Source organism: Bos grunniens, chromosome 28 (genome assembly GCF_055505025.1).
Source record: "Bos grunniens cultivar Pamir isolate PY7600 chromosome 28, Bosgru_T2T1.0, whole genome shotgun sequence".
NCBI classification, from domain to species: domain Eukaryota; kingdom Metazoa; phylum Chordata; class Mammalia; order Artiodactyla; family Bovidae; genus Bos; species Bos grunniens.
This window is the reverse complement of record NC_141192.1, coordinates 25,625,714-25,646,966: the sequence shown is the minus strand read 5'-3', so window position 1 is coordinate 25,646,966 and position 21,253 is coordinate 25,625,714.

The following is a 21,253-nucleotide window of genomic DNA, read 5'->3' as shown; positions in this document are numbered from 1 at the left end:
ATTTCTTAAATTCAAAAAGTTTTGCTTATGGTTCCCCTATATTTTAATTTTCTATTTTCATTGTATGTAAACTGTATGTCCTGTTACCAGTGCACTCCAATTTAAGTGAATCTCTGGTTTCAAGAAGATTTCCTGAAACATCTCTATACTACTTAGCAATATTATCACAGTGGTCTATATCCATCTGAGAGCAAATAGTTAGCATCTGTTTGGCCACGATAGGAAAAGAAACAAAACAAGATAGATCCAGGTAATGATAAATTTGACCCATATGTAGATCAGCCAAGTCATACTGTATAAATCAGCCCTTGGTTATTGTCTCCCTTAACATTTTTTAATATGCTGGGAGTCGCAACATATAGAGGATGCATAAAAATTGAGGAGATAATATTCAAATTTAAGTGTTAAATCTTAAGTCCAGTGTATACTTAAAAGCCTATACAATATCCTACAAGCATTTTAACCAGATCCTTACTAGAAGAAGAGCTGGTTAATAGGCAAATGTATTTGCCAGATTTCTCCAGAGGAAGAGAACTAACCAATGGGTGTCTCTCTGTGTGTGTATGTATTTATGGAGGGATGGAGGAAGGGGGAGAGGGAGAGAGAGAAACGCAGGGATTATCTCATGCAATTCTGGAGGCCCAGAAGTCCCAAGATCTCCTGTTGCAAGCTGGAAAACCAAGAAAGCCAGTGGTGTAGTTCAGTCTGGGTCCAGAGAGCACAGGAACCGGAAGCTCTGATGTCCAAGAGCAGAGAAGATGGATGTCCCAGCTTAAACTAAAAGTGAATTCACCCTTCTTGGTGTTCTGTTTAGGCCCTCAGTGGACCGAGCGATGCCCGTCCACACTGGGGAAGGCAATCTACTTTACTTGTTTTGCCAATTTGAATGCTAATCTCTTCAGGCAACAACTTCATAGACACATCCAAAAATAATGTTTTGTCAACTATCTGGGCATTCTTAAGCTCAGACAAGTTGACACAAACATTTAAACACCACAGCAGGTTATCAATTACTTACAAACAGGCTCTTGGAGAATCCTCAGACTGCTGAATGTTCCTGTATGATTATATTCAAAACAAAACTACAGAATATGATAGTGCCTAGTTTTCTGTCACAGCTGAAGCTCATCAATTCCTTTTCCATTCTACCTTCCAACAGGGATAACACTAGACTGTTCCCTGAAGCAATGTGGAGTAATGACTGAGGTTCTTCTGAGGACCCTCTCACTTTAGTGGGGTGAGCCAGTTTTATTTTTGTCACCAGAATCACTTGTACTTTCTAGTGCACAGTCTTAAAAGATGGCTGCCATTAGTTCCTTTCCTCCTGCACACCCACACACATGCTTTTCTAACCATTAAAAAGCAGTCTACTCACCTTCCCTTTATTAGCAGACTACAGCAGAAATTATGCAGTGCCTCTTCTAGGTCTAGTCTTTAAGGGGCCTAGCAGGTTCTGCCCTCTTTCTAGAAAAGTCAGCCACTATGTTGAACAGAAAACGGTGATGTTCTACTGAATGAGGGGAGAACAGATAAACAGAGAGTCTAAGTGGAGATGAAGAACGTATCAAATGTATCAGTAAAGCTTTCTTAGACTTTTTGGTAGAGCTGCTAGGTAAATGGCAGTGACAGTGATTTCAACCAATGTCACAAGGAGTAAAAGAACCTCCTTGAATTTGAAATAATAAAATCTTTAAAAAACAATAAATATTAAGTCAGTAAGTTCTAGGGTGATGTTTTTATACAGCAATTAATAACTGAAACAAATATCTAGGACAGAGAAGCCAATACTTAATAGTATTCCAAGGTTTTATCTTATGACTTGAATTAAGCTAGACATGCTTTTAGTTCATAAAACGAGTAAGGACAAGGAAGTTGAAAATATAAACACACATGCCAAGGCCCAGATATGGACACAAACAATGGGAAAGTCAGGTTATGGAAACAGCCATTCTCACTCTACTATAATCAAATAGCTTTCTCAGAGATCTGGATTAATTTATCCACCTTCCTTTCTGTCCACACCCCTGAAGATTTACCTAACATTTTCAAATTATTCAGGGTCTCCTTCTTGGAAAAGGGAGTCCTCCCACACTGTTGGTGGGAATGTTCTCCAGCTACCATGGAGAACAATATGGAGTGTCCTTTAAAAACTAAAAATAGAACTATCATATGACCCAGCAATCCTACTCCTGGGCACATACCCAGAGAAAACCATAAATCAAAAAGACACATGCACCCCAATGTTCGTTGCAGCACTATCTACAATAGCCAGGTAATGAAAGCAACCTAAATATCAATAGAGGAGTGGATAAAGAAGATGTGGTACATATATATAATGGAATATCACTCAGCCATAGAAAAGAACAAAAAATTGCCATTTGCAGCAACACGGATGGATCTAGAGATTGTCACACTGAATGAAGTAAGTCCAACACAGAAAGAAAGTATCACATTGCTTATATGTGGAATAAAAAAGGGGTACAAATGAAAATATTTACATAAACAGAGGTCAAGCCACAGATGTAGAAAACTAACTTATGCTTACCAGGGGACAGGGAAGGAGTGATAAATTGGGAGACTGGGCCTGACATATACATACTACTATATATAAAATAGATAAATAATAAGGATCTGCTGTATAGCACAGAGAACTCTACTCAATACTCTGTAATGGCCTACATGGAAAAAGAATCTAAAAAAGGAGTGTGTGTGTGTGCGTCTGTGTGTGTACACACAGATTCACTTTGCTGTGTATCTGAAACTAACACAACATTGCAAGTCAATGATATCCCAATAAAACTTATTTAAAATTTTTAAAAAAATTTAAAAAGTAAACTGCATTTTCCTTAACATACTAAATTTCAAAAAAATAAATCCTTCCTCAAAGGAGACTTTGAGGAAGTCTAATGCCATAGTTCAAAAACCTCTATCCATAATTCTCTGAGTGGTCTAGCCATTCACAATCTTCAAACATTCTCTCCAAATAAGAGATTTCTCTTGGGATTCTATTGCTTTCAGAAGTGTAGAAAAGTTTATATTCACTGAAATATTACTTCTCTCTCTGAAGCATCTTGTTCTTTAGATACTACCATTAAATTAGTTTACAGACAAAAGAAAAAGCTTCAAAAGTAGGCAAGATTCTTTCTCTTTGCTTAAATTCACAAGAATGCATCAAAGAACTGACTCTTGTTGCATACTTTTATTTTTCTCATGACCCTATATGTAAAGCAAACCTCCTTAACCAGCATAACATATTTTCCCCTCTCTACCTTATCTCTTCATCAGTTTTGAAAGCTGTTTTGCTAGGCATAGAATTCTTTTTTGACATTTTTCCCCCAGAATATCTAAAAAGACTTTTGTACAAAGAAGACTTACAGATGGTGAAAGAGCACGTGGAAAGATGCTCAAAATCTTTAATTGTCAGAGAAATGCAAATCAAAACTACAATGAAGTATCACTTCACACCAAAATGCCCACCATCAAAGAATCTACAAACAATAAATGTTGGAGAGAGTGTACAGAAAATAGAACTCTCCTATACTGTTAGTGGGAACATAAATTTCTATAACCACTATGGAGAACAGTATGGAGGTTCCTTAAAAACCTAACAATAGAGCTACTGTATTATCCAGCAATCCCACTCCTAGGCATATATCCAGAGAAAACCATAATTTAAATGGATACATGCACTCTAATATTCCTTGCAGAAGTGCTAACAAGAGCAAGATATGGAAGCAACCTAAATGTCCATCAACAGATGAATGGTTAAAGAAGATGTGGTATAGATATACAGTGGAATATTACTCAGCCATTAAAGAATGAAATAATGCTATTTGCAGCAACCTGGATAAACTGAGAGATCATCATTCTAGGCGAAGTAAGTCAGACAGGAAAGACAAATATTATATGATATAGTTTATATATGGTATCTAAAAATGATGCAAATAAACTTATTTACAAAAACAGAAACACACTCACAGACTTGTAAAACAAACTTATGGTTACCAAAAGGAAAGGTGGGGAGGAGGGGTAAAATAGAGGCTGGGATTAAAATATACACACTATTATATATAAAATAGATAATCAATAGGGATCTACTATATACCATAGGAAATTCTCAATATGCTGTAATAACATACATGGGAAAAGAATCTGAAAAAGAATAGATGTATGTATATGTTAGCATCACTGACTCAACGAACTTGAATTTCAGCAAACTCCAGGAAATAGTGGAGGACAGAGGAGCCTGGCATGCTACAGTCCATGGGGTCGCAAAGAGTTGAACAAGTCTTAGTAACTGAATCACTGCTGTACACCTGAAACTAACATGACATTGTTAATCTACTATGTTGTTTTTGTTCTGTTGCTAAGTCATGTCTGATTCTTTGCAACCTCATGGACTCTAGCACTCCAGGCTCTTCTGTCCTCCACTGTCTCCCAGAGTTTGCTCAAATTCATGTCCATTGAGTCAGTGAGGCCATCCAACCATCTCATCCTCTGCTGCCTGCTTCTCCTTTTGCTTTCAATTTTTCCCAGCATGAAGATCTTTTCCATCGAGTCAGCGCTTCTTCGCATCAGGTGGCCAAAGTATCGGAGCTTCAGCTTCAACAACAGTCCTTCCAATGGAAATTCAGGGTTGATTTCTTTTAGGATTGACTGATTTGAGCTCCTTGATGCCCAAGGGACTCTCAAGAGTCTTCTCCAGCATTACAATTCAAAACCATCAATTCTTCAGCCCTCAGCCTTCTCTATGGTCCAGGTGGTTCAGATGATAAAGAATCTTCCTGCAATGCAGGAGACTCAGGTTCAGTCCATGGGTCAGGAAGGACCCCTGGAGAAGGGAAGTATAACTCAGTCCAGTATTCTTGCCTGGAGAATCCCATGGGCAGAGCCTGATGGGCTACAGTCCATGGGGTTGCAAAGAATCAGACACAACTGAGAAACTAACACATATTCATACATGACTACAGGAAAAACCACAGCTTTGACTACAGACCTTTGTCAGCAAAGTGATGTCTCTGCTTTTTAATGCATTGTTTAGGTTTGTCATATTTCCTTCCAAGGAGCAAGCATCTTTTAATTTCATGGCTGCAGTTTCCATCTGCAGTGATTTTGGAGCCCAAGAAAATAAAATCTGTCACTGATTCCACTTTCTCCCTTTCTATTTGCCATGAAGTGATGAGACCAGATGCCATGATCTTCATTTTTTGAATGTTGAGTTTTGTGCCAGCTTTTTCACTCTCCTCTTTCACCCTCATCAAGAGGCTCTTTAGTTCCTCTTCACTTTGCCATTAGAGTAGTATCATCTGCACATCTGAGGCTGTTGATATTTCTCTTGGCAATGTTGGTTCAGCTTGTGATTCATCCAGCTTTATATTTCACATGATGTACACAGAATATAAGTTAAATAAGCAGGGTGACTATATACAGCCTTGTCATACTCCTTTCCCAATTTTGAACCAGTCTATTTTTCCATGTCCAATTCTAACTGTTGTTTCTTGACTGGCATACAGGTTTCATACTGGCATACAGGAGAGAGGTAAGATGGTCTGGTATTCCCATCTCTTTAAGAATTTTCCACAGTTTGTTGTGATCCACGCAGTCAAAAACTTTAGCTTAGTCAATGAAACAGAAGCAGATATTTTCTGGAAATCCTTTGCTTTCTCTATGGTCCAACAAATGTTTGCAGTTTGATCTCTGGTTCCTCTGCCCCTTCTGAAACCCAGGCTGTACATCTGAAAGTTCTTGGTTCATGTTTTGCTGAAGCCTAGCTTGAAGGATTTTGAATGTAACCATGCTAGCATGTGAAATGAGTGCAATTATATTGCAGTTTGAAGATTCTTTGGCATTGCCCTTCTTTGGGATTTGAATGAAAACTAACCTTTCCAGTCCTGTGGCCACTGCTGAGTTTTCCAAATTTGCAAATCAACTATATTCCAATATAAAATAAAACTTTTTTAAAACAGATTTTCCCATTGTCCTACAGCTGTTGAAATCCTTTTCTTTGTTTCTCTTTTGTTACCTTTTTTCCTTTGGTTCCTTCAAGAATATCTGTTTAACACTGACTTTAGGACTTTAAATATGTTGTCTAGATGGTTGTTGTTTTTATTTACTCTGGCATCGCCTGAGCTTCTTGAATCTATGGTATCTTTTACTAATTTTGAAAAATAATTGACCATTAATTACTTAAATATTCCTTCTTCCCAGTTTTCCCGCTGAGGTTCTAAATACCCATATATTTGATAGTGTTCTATAGTTCCTGGATGCTCTCTCCTGGTTTAATGTTTTTTCTTTTTTATCACTTTGTGTTTCAGTTTGGGTAATTTCCTTGGCCTAGCTTTGAGTTCAGTGATTTTTTTTTCCCCTCCTCTGTGTTGAGTTTACCAATAAGCCCATTGAAGTTTTTTTTTTTTTTTTTTTTTTATCTCTTTACCTAGGTTTCTCATTTTTATAAAATTTTCACTTAATTTTTATTATAATTTCTGTATCTATGTTTCAGTTACCCATCTGATATGATTATACTTACTGTCTGTTTTTGTCTACTGAAGCACTTAAAATATACACAATTATTTAAATATGTTGTTCAGTTCAGTTCAGTTCAGTAGCTCAGTCGTGTCCAACTCTTTGTGACCCCATGAATTGCAGCACTCCAGGCCTCCCTGTCCATCACCAACTCCTGGAATTCACTCAGACTCATGTGCATCGAGTTGGTGATGCCATCCAGCCATCTCATCCTCCGTCATCCCCTTCTCCTTCTGTTCCCAATCCCTCCCAGCATCAGAGTCTTTTCCAATGAGTCACCTCTTCGCATGAGGTGGCCAAAGTACTGGAGTTTCAGCTTCAGCATCATTCCTTCCAAAGAACACCCAGGACTGATCTCCTTTAGGATGGACTGGTTGGATCTCCTTGCAATCTAAGGGACTCTTAAGAGTCTTCTCCAACACTACAGTTTAAAAGCATCAGTTCTTTGGTGCTCAGCTTTCTTCACAGTCCAACTCTCACATCCACACATGACCACTGGAAAAACCATAGCCTTGATTAGATGGACCTCTGTTGGCAAAGTAATGTCTCTGCTTTTGAATATGTTATCTAGGTTGGTCATAACTTTCCTTCCAAGGAGTAAGCGTCTTTTAATTTTATGGACGCAATCACCATCTGCAGTGATTTTGGAGCCCCCCCAAAATTAAGTCTGACACTATTTGCACTGTTTCCCCATCTATTTGCCATGAAGTGATGGGACCGGATGCCATGATCTTAGTTTTCTGAATGTTGAGCTTTAAGTCAACTTTTTCACTCTCCTCTTTCACTTTCATCAAGAGGCTTTTTAGTTCCTTGGTATTAGATAATTTTAACATCACTTTCATAATTAATTATGGCCTGCTGATTGCTTTATCTCTTGATTTTTTTTTTCTCTTTGACTCTTTGTATCCTTTGCAATTTTTTGTTGATAGCTAGATGTCTTATATATAATCATGGAAATTGAAATGAAGTGTATTATGTTTAGAAATGAGCAGAAATCTTCAGTGTGGACAGATGATTTAGTCTTATCAGAAGCCAAACAAGATCAGGGATTTGTTATATCTGTGGTTACCTACAGTGAACCACAGGCTTCAATCCCCTCTAATGTCACCTTGTGTATAAGGTAGGGCTTGGTTTGCTGGAAAGTCCACCTGTAATATGTCTGTTGCACCCTCAGACATTGCTTCAGGTCTTCCTTTTGTTCTGAGTATCACAGCAAATTACTCTCCATGCTCTTGACTTTTACCTACCAATAGGCCTCAGTTTCTGTTGTTATTCAACACCTTTTACTTTGTCAGGCTAGAGGTAAGGGGCTGGAGTGGGCATGTTCTTTTTGCTCTGACTAAATCTATCTTAGACACTGCATATCTGTCTCAGTGGTGGAAGTTCTCAGTAATCCTGCATGTAGGTTGGAGCCAAGCATGTGTTCCTTATCCGTCAATAATAGGTAAAGGACTTTTACATGTTTATTTCTTCTAGTTGCAAACGTTTTCACCAGTGACTAAAGTAACAGCATTTATTCCCCTTCTCTCAGCTGTTTAGGGCTTTCATTTCTAACAAAGACAGGAAAGAATGATCCCGATAAGACTTTGAGCCTTTACCAGAGTGGCTACTGTCCTGTCCTTCAGGCTTGGTCTATGAGAATCATTTCCTCAGGTCTCTCACCTTGCCCTCATCGTTTTATTGTGAGCAACCAGTGATATCCATGGATTTCATATGAACATGAAATTTCCTTGTTTCTATGGTCTCCAGAGTTTATACGACCTTGCTACTCCACACTTGCCTGCTGCTGCTGCTGCTAAGTCACTTCAGTCGTGTCCGACTCTGTGCGACCCCATAGACGGCGGCCCACCAGGCTCCCCTCCCTGGGATTCTCCAGGCAAGAACACTGGAGTGGGTTGCTGTTTCCTTCTCCAATTCATGAAAGTGAAAAGTGAAAGTGAAGTCGTTCAGTCGTGTCCAACCCTTAGCAACCCCATGGACTGCAGCCTACCAGGCTCCTCCATCCATGGGGTTTTCCAGGCAAGAGTATTGGAGTGGGTTGCCATTGCCTTCTCCCACTTGGTCTGCAGTACTTGTTAAACATTTTTGCTGAATCTGCCTCTTCATTTTCCAATAGACAGGCCGCCATTGGCCAGAGTTTCACCCCATCTCTTCTTGATCATACCTGTCTATCCCTAGATTATCAGCTAGTTGTTTTCCTATGACTTTAGCTCTCTGATGGGTTCCAAGATTTGTGAATTTTTCATACTGTGAAGAGTTCTCGTTGTTGTTATTTTTGCAATGGTGGGAGTGATCATTCTTCCAGATGTCTACATCCTAAGTGTTTACATAGTCAAAATATTTACACAATTAAAAAAAAAACCAAAATCTATAAAATCTACTTACTCAGTATAAAACAGCAGCTATATTCATCAGGGTCTAGTCAGAAAAACAGAAATTCTACTAACTGTTTGAATAGATAATATTATATGTATCACAAGTGGTATAAACATGCAATGTTTAATATCCCCGATGGCTCAGTAGTAAAGAATCCGCCTGCCAGTGCAGGAGACTCAGATTCCATTCCTGGGTCAGAAAATCCCCAGGAAGAGGAAATTACAACCCACTCCAGTACTCTTGCCTGGGAAATCCCATGGACAGAGGAGCCTGGCAGGCTACAGTCCATAGGGTCGCAAAGAGCTGGAAATGACTAAGCACACAGCACACACACACAAAGAAAATCTTAGGGAATTTTGCAACAGCTATTAAAATGCTTAAAAGAAAAAAAATAAAAGGAAACCCTCTGGCGACACATAAGTAGGAGCTCCAGAAAGTAACTCTATCCCTGCCTAGGGACAGGGGAATGAGGAGGGGCCTGGGATTATCAGAGGAGAGAAGTATGCAGATGAGGGCCTGGCTCTGGGACTCAGCCATCTGGTGAGCTCACTGCTGGCACCTCTAATGGGTGTGATAGGCTGATCTGGAGTTGGCAGGAAGAAAAGACAAAGATTGGGACCAATTGGTGTTGTTCATAGGAAGGGCTTTACAGGAATGACTCCAACAGGAAAAAAACAAACTAGAAGCAGCAATTTCTTCTTTTATTTCCTTCCTTCCTTCTGGCCTCTCTCCAGTATATCCTACTGGCAAAATTTAACAGTTTGGCAAAGGGGAAATAGTTTTCACAGTCCCAGCCTCACCATCACAAAGCCTATAAAAGGTGTGTTTGGCGCTGAAAGACAATAGCTTAATAACTATCCCACTAGGATTCTTTTATTTTCAACAGGCTAAGTGAATTGTAAGTAGAGATTTTAAAGTGTTTTCAATTTTATAAACTATGCTTCATTAAATACCAATATCTAAACTGTAAAAATGATTCATCTAAATAAATTCACGTTAGCATAACCAGTATATGTTCAAATTTCTATCATTAGAGAAACAACTGTCAGTTTTAAATTCCTATGGCTAAATAGTATTCTTTTGGACAGCACATTATTGACAATGATAGAGGGGAACACTTTTAATATTTATTTGTTTTGCTGAATTTCAACTGAGCTGACAGTTGCATTAACTAAGCAGTTTCCACTTAGCTATTTATTACTCCAGAAAGTATTTCTTTTAAGCGTATATACTTAGTGAACCTTTAAAATTAAAAAAAAAAAAAAAGAACCTTGATCTGCCATAAATAAGAGGCTATATTTTGTTACATGTTTATTAAAATCAAGGTCAAAGTCTACAAAAAAGAGATAGGTAAAGGAAAGGAAAAAGAAGAGAAAGAATATATTGTTGCTTCTCTTTTATTTATACTATCTTTTATTTATATTATTCAAGTGGCTCAGTATAAATTGAATAAGCAATTTTATACTTCAAAGAAGAGGCCACCCACACCAATTACTAGAATTCTTATCAACTCTTATCAAGTTGATAAATTTTTATGGTAGCACATATTCTAGAATAATTTTAATTTCTAAATTTTCACATTATAATAATAAGTTCCTAGTAAATAGTAGAAGTTTAATAACTGTTATTCGAAATGGTTACATGAACAAACTGAGGAAAAAAGGTCTGGGAAAACAAATGAACAAAACTGAATATTTTCTGCTCTGGGAAATATGTGGAAAGAAATTCAGCAAGTAAATTCTGTTCATTACAAATGTATATTCAAAATCACACTGGTTATTTTTTTTCCAATATAAAAAACCTAGGTAAAATCATATTCACTGTAGGAAATACCACCTTCTCTTTTTGAAAATCTATGTCAATATTATTCATATCAAAACAGCAACTTTATAGATAGGTAGATAGGCAAACAGATTGAGTAAAGTTTCACAATTCTTGTACAATTCTGAATTCTGGGTTGGTATAGAATATAAAAAGGAAAGATGGGACTTCTTGTTAGTATGGGCAGGTTAAATCGTGAGGAAGAAAATTGAAAATATGACGATGTTTACCACAGGTTGATAAAATGGATCCTGCTGGGTATATAAATTCTGTAATAAATTTGAGAATAGAGCATATGCTCTTGAAAGGAAGAGGGTAAATTGGAAAGTATATATATTACATCAATGTTGAAAACTTAATTATAAAGAATTTTCCTTTAGAAAATTTGCTAAGACTCTCTATAGTTATCGATTCAACTTTTCTTTGTTACTTTTATTATGTTTGAGAGGTAGATCATCTTTTGAGGTTTTTTTTTTTTTTTTGATTCAATGAAAGCCAGCATAACCAGGAATTGGGTTCTTCCACTGAAGACACTTATCAAACAGACTGTTTCAAATTGCTTTGGCTTGGAGACAGAGAAAGTCAGCTTCAGTAAAAGTGCTATTTATTTTAAAAGGAAATTATTTTTGTAATCCTGATCAGAATTCATTCCTGATACTTTAGAAAATGTGTCCACAATCCAAAGTTAGCATCACTATTTTATCTTAATAGTATGTTAAAAAAAAACTTCAGTACAAATACACACACATACAGTACTCAGAAATATTTTGTCCCACATTTTATCACCAAACAACTTTCAGGTTGAGCAAGGGCTTTCTTCTGAAAATACATATACAGAATTTATTCTGTTCCCTCTACAGATAAATCCTAGGTAGAGATTTGTGTAAATAATATATCGAAATTCATCTCAACATCTCTCCATCTCAAATCAAAGACGATAACAACCTATAATTTTATTCATGAAACAGGTGGCTCAGTATAAATTTGACTGGAATAAAATATCTTTCAGTTTCACCAAATGAACCAAATTGTACACAGGAGCTCCTCTAGTTTCTCTGACAGAGTTTTCACTATTTTGTCACCTCTCTGACGCACAAAAGGAGATATTCTTATTTTACTTCATTTAAAAAAATTTATCCAGATTTCGTAGTTATCCTCAATGTGCAGGTTGGTATAAACTGCCATGATAAAACGGAGAAGGCAATGGCCACCCACTCCAGTACTCTTGCCTGGCAAATGCCATGGACAGAGGAGCCTGGTAGGCTGCAGTCCATGGGGTCGCTAGAAGTCGGACATGACTTCACTTTCATTTTTCACTTTCATGCACTAGAGAAGGAAATGGCAACCCACTCCAAGGTTCTTGCCTGGAGAATCCCAGGGACGGGGGAGCCTGGTGGGCTGCCATCTATGGGGTCGCACAGAGTTGGACACGACTGAAGCGACTTAGCAGCAGCAGCCATGATAAAAACAGGAATACTTTGGGTCATTTCTTTAAATATTTCCTTTTCATTTCTCTCTTGTTTCACGTAAACTATTATCAGTTGGCTGGTTTATATTTGGGGCCGATTTTCTAATTTTAATACTATTTATTACAATCCTTTTTCTAACAAGGGAATTACACAATTTTATTTTTTTTCAACGTTTTTCTCTCCCTTTTTCCCCTCACTTCCTCTCTCATTCCCTCCCTCTTTTTCTCTCTCTTCCTCTGCTCCTCTCTCCATTTACAACTTTTTAACCTTTAAAGTTTAATTTTCACTTTTTTTCCTTTACATAAATTTCTTATTTCATAGATGCAATATCTTCTCTATTTTATGAGGACAACACTTTTTTTCCCTTTGTTATTTTAATCATCCTGATGAGGTATACCTTAAAAACCACAAAATATTAATATATACATTTTGACCTTGCATTTTAAGTTTAATGAGCTGACCTGCCTCTTGAGAAACCTGTATGCAGGTCAGGAAGCAACAGTTAGAACTGGACATGGAACCACAGACTGGTTCCAAATAGGAAAAGGAGTACATCAAGGCTGTATATTGTCACCCTGCTTATTTAACTTATATGCAGAGTACATCATGAGAAACGCTGGGCTGGAAGAAGCACAAGCTGTAATCAAGATTGCCGGGAGAAATATCAATAATCACAGATATGGAGATGACATCACCCTTATGGCAGAAAGTGAAGAGGAACTAAAAAGCCTCTTTATGAAAGTGAAAGTGGAGAGTAAACAAGTTGGCTTAAAGCTCAAATTCAGAAAACTAAGATCATGGCATCTGGTCCCATCACTTCATGGCAAATAGATGGGGAAACAATGGAAACAGTGGCTGACTTTATTTTTCTGGGCTCCAAAATCACTGCAGATGGTGACTGCAGTCATGAAATTAAAAGACACTTACTCCTTGGAAGAAAAGTTATGACCAACCTAGATAGCATATTCAAAAGCAGAGACATTACTTTGCCAACAAAGGTCCATCTAGTCAAGGCTATGGTTTTTCCAGAGGTCATGTATGGATGTGAGAGTTGGACTATGAAGAAAGCTGAGTGCCAAAGAATTGACACTTTTGAACTGTGGTGTTGGAGAAGATTCTTGAGAGTCCCTTGGACTGCAAGGAGATCCAACCCAGTCCATCCTAAAGGAGATCAGTCTTGGGTGTTCATTGGAAGGACTGATGCTGAAGCTGAAACTCCAATACTTTGGGCACCTCATGAGAAAACTGACTCATTTGAAAAGACCCTGATGCTGGGAAAGATTGAGGGCAGGAGGAGAAGGGGACGACAGAGGATGAGATGGTTGGATTGCATCCCTGACTCAATGGACATGGTGGACTTCAGGCTTTGGTGATGGACAGGCAGGCCTGGCGTCTTTGGTTCATGGAGTCACAAAGAGTCGGACACGACTGAGCGACTGAACTGAACTGAATAAATATTTATTCATATAATCACCATCTCAATTGTGATGCAGAATTTTGCTATCATCTCTTACGTCTTGCAGTCATTACCACATAAAATTCAAGAACATAGTTTATCTTTTCTTTGTCTGAATATAAAATGATAGTTTATGCTTTTGCCTCTGGATAAAATTCAATTTGTTTACAGCTTGGCACTATGATGAGTAAAGTGTGTGTTCAGTCAGTCAGTCAGTCATGTCTGATTCTTTGTGACCCTATGGACTGTGCGTAGCTTGCCAGGTTCCTCTGTCCATAGGATTTCCCAGGCAAGATTACTGGAGTGGGTTGCCATTTCCTTGTCCAAGGGATCTTCCCGACCCAAGTACTGAATCCATATCTCCTGCACTGCAGGCAGATTCTTTACTACTGAGCTACCAGGGAAGCCTAGTATAATCATTTGTATACACATAGTATGCAATTACTTAGGAGTTGAATTGCTGAGTCATGCTTTCACTTTATGAAGGACTGAAGGGCTTTTCCAAAGAAATTTTATCATTTAATATTCACATCTGCAATGTGTGATCTGATATTATCAACATTTTAGTTTTTAAGTGGATATGAAGTGGTCCTTATTATAGTGTGTCTCTCGTTGATGATCAATGAGGTTGTGTTCTCTTTCCATACATTCTTTAGTCATCTATGTATTCTCTTCTGTGAAGTATTCTCTTTTGTTAAGTATTCTCTTTTATAAGTATGCATGTATTTACCTATGTATTAAAAAAATACAGGATTTAAAAAAAATATTTTACTATATTATGGATACAAATCCTTTTATAGACACGTATTTAAAAAATATTTTCCCAGTTTGTATTTCTTCTTTTATTTTATTTAGTCCCCTAATAACAAAGATTTTTCAGCTCACTGAATAAAATTTATCAATTTTTACCTTTAGGGTTAACTGCTTTTTAATGTTCTGTCAAGGAATACTTAAAGTGACAAAGATTTTCTCTCACATTTTTTTTCTTGTTGTTTTATGCTTTAGCATTAACTTACATATTTAGGTTGATGTTTCTCTTCAATTTATTTCCTTTAAGGTAGGGAGAGAAGTTTATTTTTCTCTATCTTTATTTTCACTTGTTATAGTTCAGTCGCACAGTCGTGTCTAACTCTGCCTCCCCATGGACTGCAGCACAGCAGGCTTCCCTGGCCATCAGAAACTTCTGGAGCCCATTTAAACTCATGTCCATTGAGTCAGTGATACCATCCAACCATCTCATTCTCTGTCTTCCCCTTCTCCTCCTGCCTTCAATCTTTCCCAGCATCAGGGTCTTTTCCAATGAGTTAGTTCTTTGCATCAGGTGACCAAAGTATTGGAGCTTGAGCATTAGTCCTTCTAATGAATATTCAAGATTGATTTCCTTTAAATACTGGTTTGATCTCCCTTGCAGTCCAAAGGACTCTCAAGAGTCTTCTCCAACACCACAGTTCAAAAGCATCAATTATTTGGTGCTCAAACTTCTTTATGGTCTAGCTCCTACATCCATACATGAGTACTGGAAAAATCATAGCTTTGACTAGACGGACCTTTGTTGGCAATGTAATGTCTCTGTTTTTTAATATGCTGTCTAGGTTTATTATAGCTTTTCTTCTAAGGAGCAAGTGTCTTTTAATTTCATGGCTGCAGTCACCATTTTCAGTGATTTTGGAGCCCAAGAAAATAAATTCTTACTGTTTCCATTGTTTCTCCATCTATTTGCCATGAAGTGATGGGACTGGATGTCATGATCTTAGTTTTTTGAATATTGAGTTTTAAGCCAGTTTTTCAGGCTCTCCTTTTTTACCTTCATCAAAAGGCTGTTTAAGTCCTCTTCACTTTCTGCCATAAGGGTGGTGTCATCTGCATATCTGAGGTTATTGATATTTCTCCTGACAATCTTGATTCCAGCTTGTGCCTTATCCAGCCAGGCATTTCACATGATGTACCGTGCATGTAAGGTAAATAAACAGGGTGACAATATACAGCCTTGACGTACTCCTTTACCAATTTGGAGTCAGTCTGTTCCATGTCCAGTTTTAACTATTGCTTCTTGACCTGTATACAGATTTCTCAGGAGGCAAGCAAGGTGGCCTGATATTCCCATCTCTTTAGGAATTTTCCAGTTTATGACTTAGCATACATACATACATACATAGGTCACTAGACATTCCCTGGTGGCTCAGATGGTAAAGAACCTGCCTTCCTGTGTTTGATCCCTGGGTCAGGAAGATCCCCTGGAGAAGGGAACGGGTATACACTCCAGTATTCTTGCCTGGAGCATTCCATGGACAGAGGAGCCTGGTAGGCTATAGTCCATAGGTCACTAAGGCCTATTTACTTTCTTTAATGCTTTATTCTCCATTTTCTAATTGATTTATTTGATTAGATATTGCATAAATCCAATTATTCAATTCTATAATTCCTGTGGATATATCAAGTTGTTCCCATTTTCTAAAAATCTAAAGCATTCTGCTATTAAGCCTAACATGAACTTTGTATTTCAGTTGTTATAACACTCTTATACAGTATTTTCATCTTTGAAATTTCCATTTCTTTTTTATTTAATGCTAAGATTTCCTACATGATTATTCATTAAGATCATATTATTTTTCATTACTTATTGTATGTATTCACAATACTGTTTTTAAAATTTGGTAAATCTATTATCTGGACAATTTGGGGGTCTCTTTCTACTTATTACATTTTTTGGCTATGAATCACAATTTTCTATCTTCCAGAAATATAGTGTTTTTATTATATACATATAGGACATTAATATTGATATATAACACAGTTGCTGATTTTTTTTTTTCTCTACAAAGTGTAGAAATTTTTTTCCTGGAAGATTAGTGACTGGTCTCTTTGAACAGATCTGGGTTTGGTTTTATGTTTTCTTGAGGTGGGTTGGTAGAAAGTTCAAAGCACTTACCAAGCACCTCCAACATGTTGAGACTCAAACTCCTAAGGTCTAAAGATGGCTTTGTGACAGAACATGGGTTTTATTCCTAAGGCACAATCCTGCTGACATCTTAATTAAATGTTCAGGTGCTGAAAAGGTCTCTACTCTGCTTGTGCTTGAATTCAAATGTCTGCTACCACTGACTGATTCTGTTTATTTTGTTCTACTCTCAACCCAGGAGCAGCTCAAAATTTCATATGATCTTACCTGGAAAAATCATAATTCCACTCTCAGCCACTGACTTGTAGGAAGCCGTCACACAGATTTCTGCTTCCCCCTCACCCCTGCACTTTATCCCCCTTACTCAGGCAATTCCTTCTTAGTGATTGCAGACTGTAGCTGCTTTAGTAGGCAGATCCTGATCTCTGCTTTCTCAGCTCAGAAGCTTTGTTTGAATTTTTCTTCTCTGCTCCACAAATTAGGAAATTGTTCCTGGACAGGGTGCTGAGATAAATATAGGGCTTACTCATGAGTTCCTTTCATTCAGAGATGGTGGTTTTGAGTACCCATTATCCTATGCTTCAAAATAGTTGTCTCAGAGGCAAAATTATTATATAGTGCGTGGAAAAAGACATGCATGGTATTTAGATTGAACAATAGTGATGCTTATATGGTTTTGAAATGTCAAATGACTATACTACCCAAAGTAATCAATAGATTCAGTGCAGTCTCTATTAAATTGCCAATGGCTTGTTTTTTGTTTTTGCTTTTTGCAGGTCTAGACAACAACAAAAATCTTTTTTTCTAAATTAGCTTATCTATTTTAATTGGAGGCTTATTACTTTACAATATTGGTGTGGTTTTTGCCATACATTGACATAAATCAGCCATGGATGTACATGTGTCCCCCTCACCCAGACCCCCCTCCAACCCCATCCCATTCCTCTGGGTTGTCCCAGTGCATTGGGTTTGAGTGCCCTATTTCATGACTCAAACTTGGACTGGTCATGTTTCACATATAGTAATATACATGTTTCAATGCTATTCTCTCAAATCATCCCATCCTTGCCTTTTCCCAGAGTCCAAAAGTCTGTTCTTTACATCTGTGTCTCTTTTGCTATCTTGCATATGGGGTCATTACCATTTTTCTAAATTCCATATATATGCATTAATATACAGTATTGGTGTTTTTCTTTCTTACTTACTTCACTCTGTATAATAGGCTCCAGTTTCACCCCCCTCATTAGAACTGACTCAAATGTTCTTTTTAATAGCTAAGTAATATTCCATTGTATATATATATCACAACTTTCTTATCCATTCATATCCATGGGTATCCATGCCCTGGTTGGGAAGAACCCTTGGAGAAGGGGATGGCTATGCACTGCAGTATTCTTGCCTTGAGAATGGACAGAGGAGCCTAGTGGGCTACAGTCCATGGGGTTGCAAAGAGTAGGACACAACTGATTAACACGACCCTTCATTTCTGTAGGGGAAAGGGAAATGGGATTTTGCTATGTGCATAATTTTATTTTTGTTTTCCTTTTACAGAAAAATTGTGAAACAAACACAGTGTACACCCTGCTACAGCATCAGACATACAGAGATTCTCAGTTGTATTAACAGTGCAGAAATACTATTTTAAGCACTGTCACACCATTATTTTCAGTTCAATATGTCAATAGAGTCTATCTGTGTAAGAAATGGAAATAGAGAAACGAAACTGTGGTTATCTCTGCTTAAGCCACTGTGAGAAAAGGCTATAGCCATCAGTGAATGGTACAATAGAAAGGAGAATTCAACTCTGTATTCACCAAGCTTCTAAAACAGTAAACCCGAATCACATAGCAGTCTTGGCACATAATTTTTTTTCTGGAGAGTGAGAGATTTTGTTGCATTATCCTAACTAAAAGTGATGTGCAGTGTTTCATGTTTACAATGAAGACTGCTCAAATTATTTTACCTTAGGAGTATGAGAACTGCATGAATATTCCATCAGCTAGTTCAGTTCAGTTGCTCAGTCATGTCCAATTTTTGTGACTCCATGGACTGCATCACGCCAAGCTTCCCTGTTCATTACCAACTGCGAGAACTTGCTCAAACACACGTCCACTGAGTTGGCGATGCCATCCAACCATCTCATCTTCTGTTGTTCCCTTCTCCTTCTGCCTTCAATCTTTGCCAGCAACAGGGTTTTTTCCAGTGAGTCAGTTCTTTGCCTCAGGTGACCTAACTATTAGAGCTTCAGCTTCAGCATCAGTCCTTCTAATGAATATTCAGGGCTGATTTCCTTTAGGACTGACTGGTTTGATCTTTGAGAAGACTCTCAAGTGTCTTCTCCAACAACACATTTCAAGAGCAACAATTCTTTAGTGCTGAGCTTTCTTCACAGTCCAACTCTCACATCCATACATGACCACTGGAAAAACTGTAATCTTGGATAGACAGACTCTTTGTTGGCAAAGTAATGTCTCTGCTTTTTAATATACTGTCTAAGTTGCTCATAGCTTTTCTTCCAAGGAGTAAACATCTTTTAATTTCATGGCTGCAGTTACCATCTGCAGTGATCTTGGAGCCCAAGAAAATAAAGTCTGACACTGTTTCCATTGTTTCCCCATCTATTTGCCACAGTGATGGGACCATATGCCATGATTTAGTTTATTTTTTTAAATTTATTTATTTTAGTTGGAGGCTAATTATTTTACAATATTGTAGTGGTTTTTGCCATACATTGATGTGAATCAGCCATGGGTATACATGTGTCCCCCATCCTAAACCCTCCTCCCATCCCTCTGGGTCATCCCAGTGCACCAGGCCTGAGCACCCTGTCTCATCAATTGAACCTGGACTGGCGATCTGTTTCATATATGATAATATACATGTTTCAATGCTATTCTCTCAGCCTTCAGAATGGTAGAAAATAATAGCAAATGAAACAACTGACAAAGAATTAATCTCAAAAATATACAAGCAACTCCTGTAGATCAATTCCAGAAAAATAAATGACCCAATCAAAAATGGGCCAAAGAACTAAACAGACAGTTCTCCAAAGAAGACATACAGATGGCTAACAAACATATGAAAAGATGCTCAATGTCACTCATTATCAGAGGAATGCAAATCAAAACCACAATGAGGTACCATCTCACACCAGTCAGAATGATTGCTATCCAAAACTCTACAAACAATAAATGCTGGAGAGGGTGTGAAGAAAAGGGAACCCTCTTACACTGTTGGTGGGAATGCAAACTAGTACAGCCACTATGGAGAACAGTGTGGAAATTCCTTTAAAAACTGGAAATAGAACTGCCATATGACCCAGCAATCCCACTGCTGGGCATACACACCAAGGAAACCAGAATTGAAAGAGACATGTGTACCCCAATGTTCATCACAGCACTGTTTATAATAGCCAGGACATAGAAGTAACATAGATGTCCATCAGCAGATGAATGGATAAGAAAGCTGTGGTACATATACACAATGGAATATTACTCAGCCATTAAAAAGAATACATTTGAATCAGTTCTAATGAGGTGGATGAAACTGGAGCCTATTATACAGAGTGAAGTAAGCCAGAAAGAAAAACACCAATGCAGTATACTAACACATATATAGAATTTAGAAATATGGTAATGATAACCCTATATGCGAGACAGCAAAAGAGATACAGATGTATAGAACAGTCTTTTGGACTCTGTGGGAGAAGGCGAGGCTGGGATGATCTGAGAGAATAGCATTGAAACATGTATATTATCATATATGAAACAGATTTAGTTTCTTGAATGTTGAGTTTTAAGCCAGCTTTTCTACTCCCTTCTTTCATCTTCATCAAGAGGCCCTTCAGTTCCTCTTCCCTTTCGGCCATAAGGATGGTGTCATCTGCATATCTGAGGTTATTGATATTTCTCCTGGAAATCTTGATTTCGGCTTGTGATTCATCCAGCCCAATATTTCACATGATGTGTTCTGCATGCAAGTTAAATAAGCAATGACAATATACAGCCTTGTTGTAATCCTTTCCCAGTTTGGAACCAGTCTGGTGTTTCACGTCTTGTTCTAACTGTTGCTTCTTGACCTTCATACAGATTTCTCAGGAAGCAAGTAAGGTGCTCTGGTATTCCCATCTCTAAGAATTTTCCACAGTGCAGTGATCCACACAGTCAAAGACTGTAGTGTAGTTCATGAAGCAGAAGTAGATGTTTTTCTGGAATTCTCTTGCTTCTCTTTATATATATAAACAAATAGGCATGTCCATGTTTCAATATATCTTTGTTTATAGAAACGGGCCACAATCTGCATTTGTCCTGCCAGTCATAATATGTTAATAGTTGCTCTAGACTGTTTTTGACTTTTCCAGTATTCTTGCTAAATGTTTAATAATTTTGTCCATGATTCTGTGTGTGCTTCTTGCCTACTCTTCTTCTATTTGTTTCTTTTGGTTTTGTCTGTAACAGTTGGGTAACTTGAGATCTATAAAAATGAGATGTTGGTTTGGAATGTGAAAAGAATAAGATGATCAGCCATTATTGGACTTTGTATCCATGGTTTTGTCCTTGTTTTAATAACCCCTTTCAACATCCTCCTTAGTCTCTCACATTCTTACAGATGGAGGTGCCCTAGTTTTATATTAGCAAGGAAGCTTAAGAAGGTAATATAAATTTGGAGCTTACAAAGTCTTTCCGATTAAAACTGTTTCATGAAACAGGT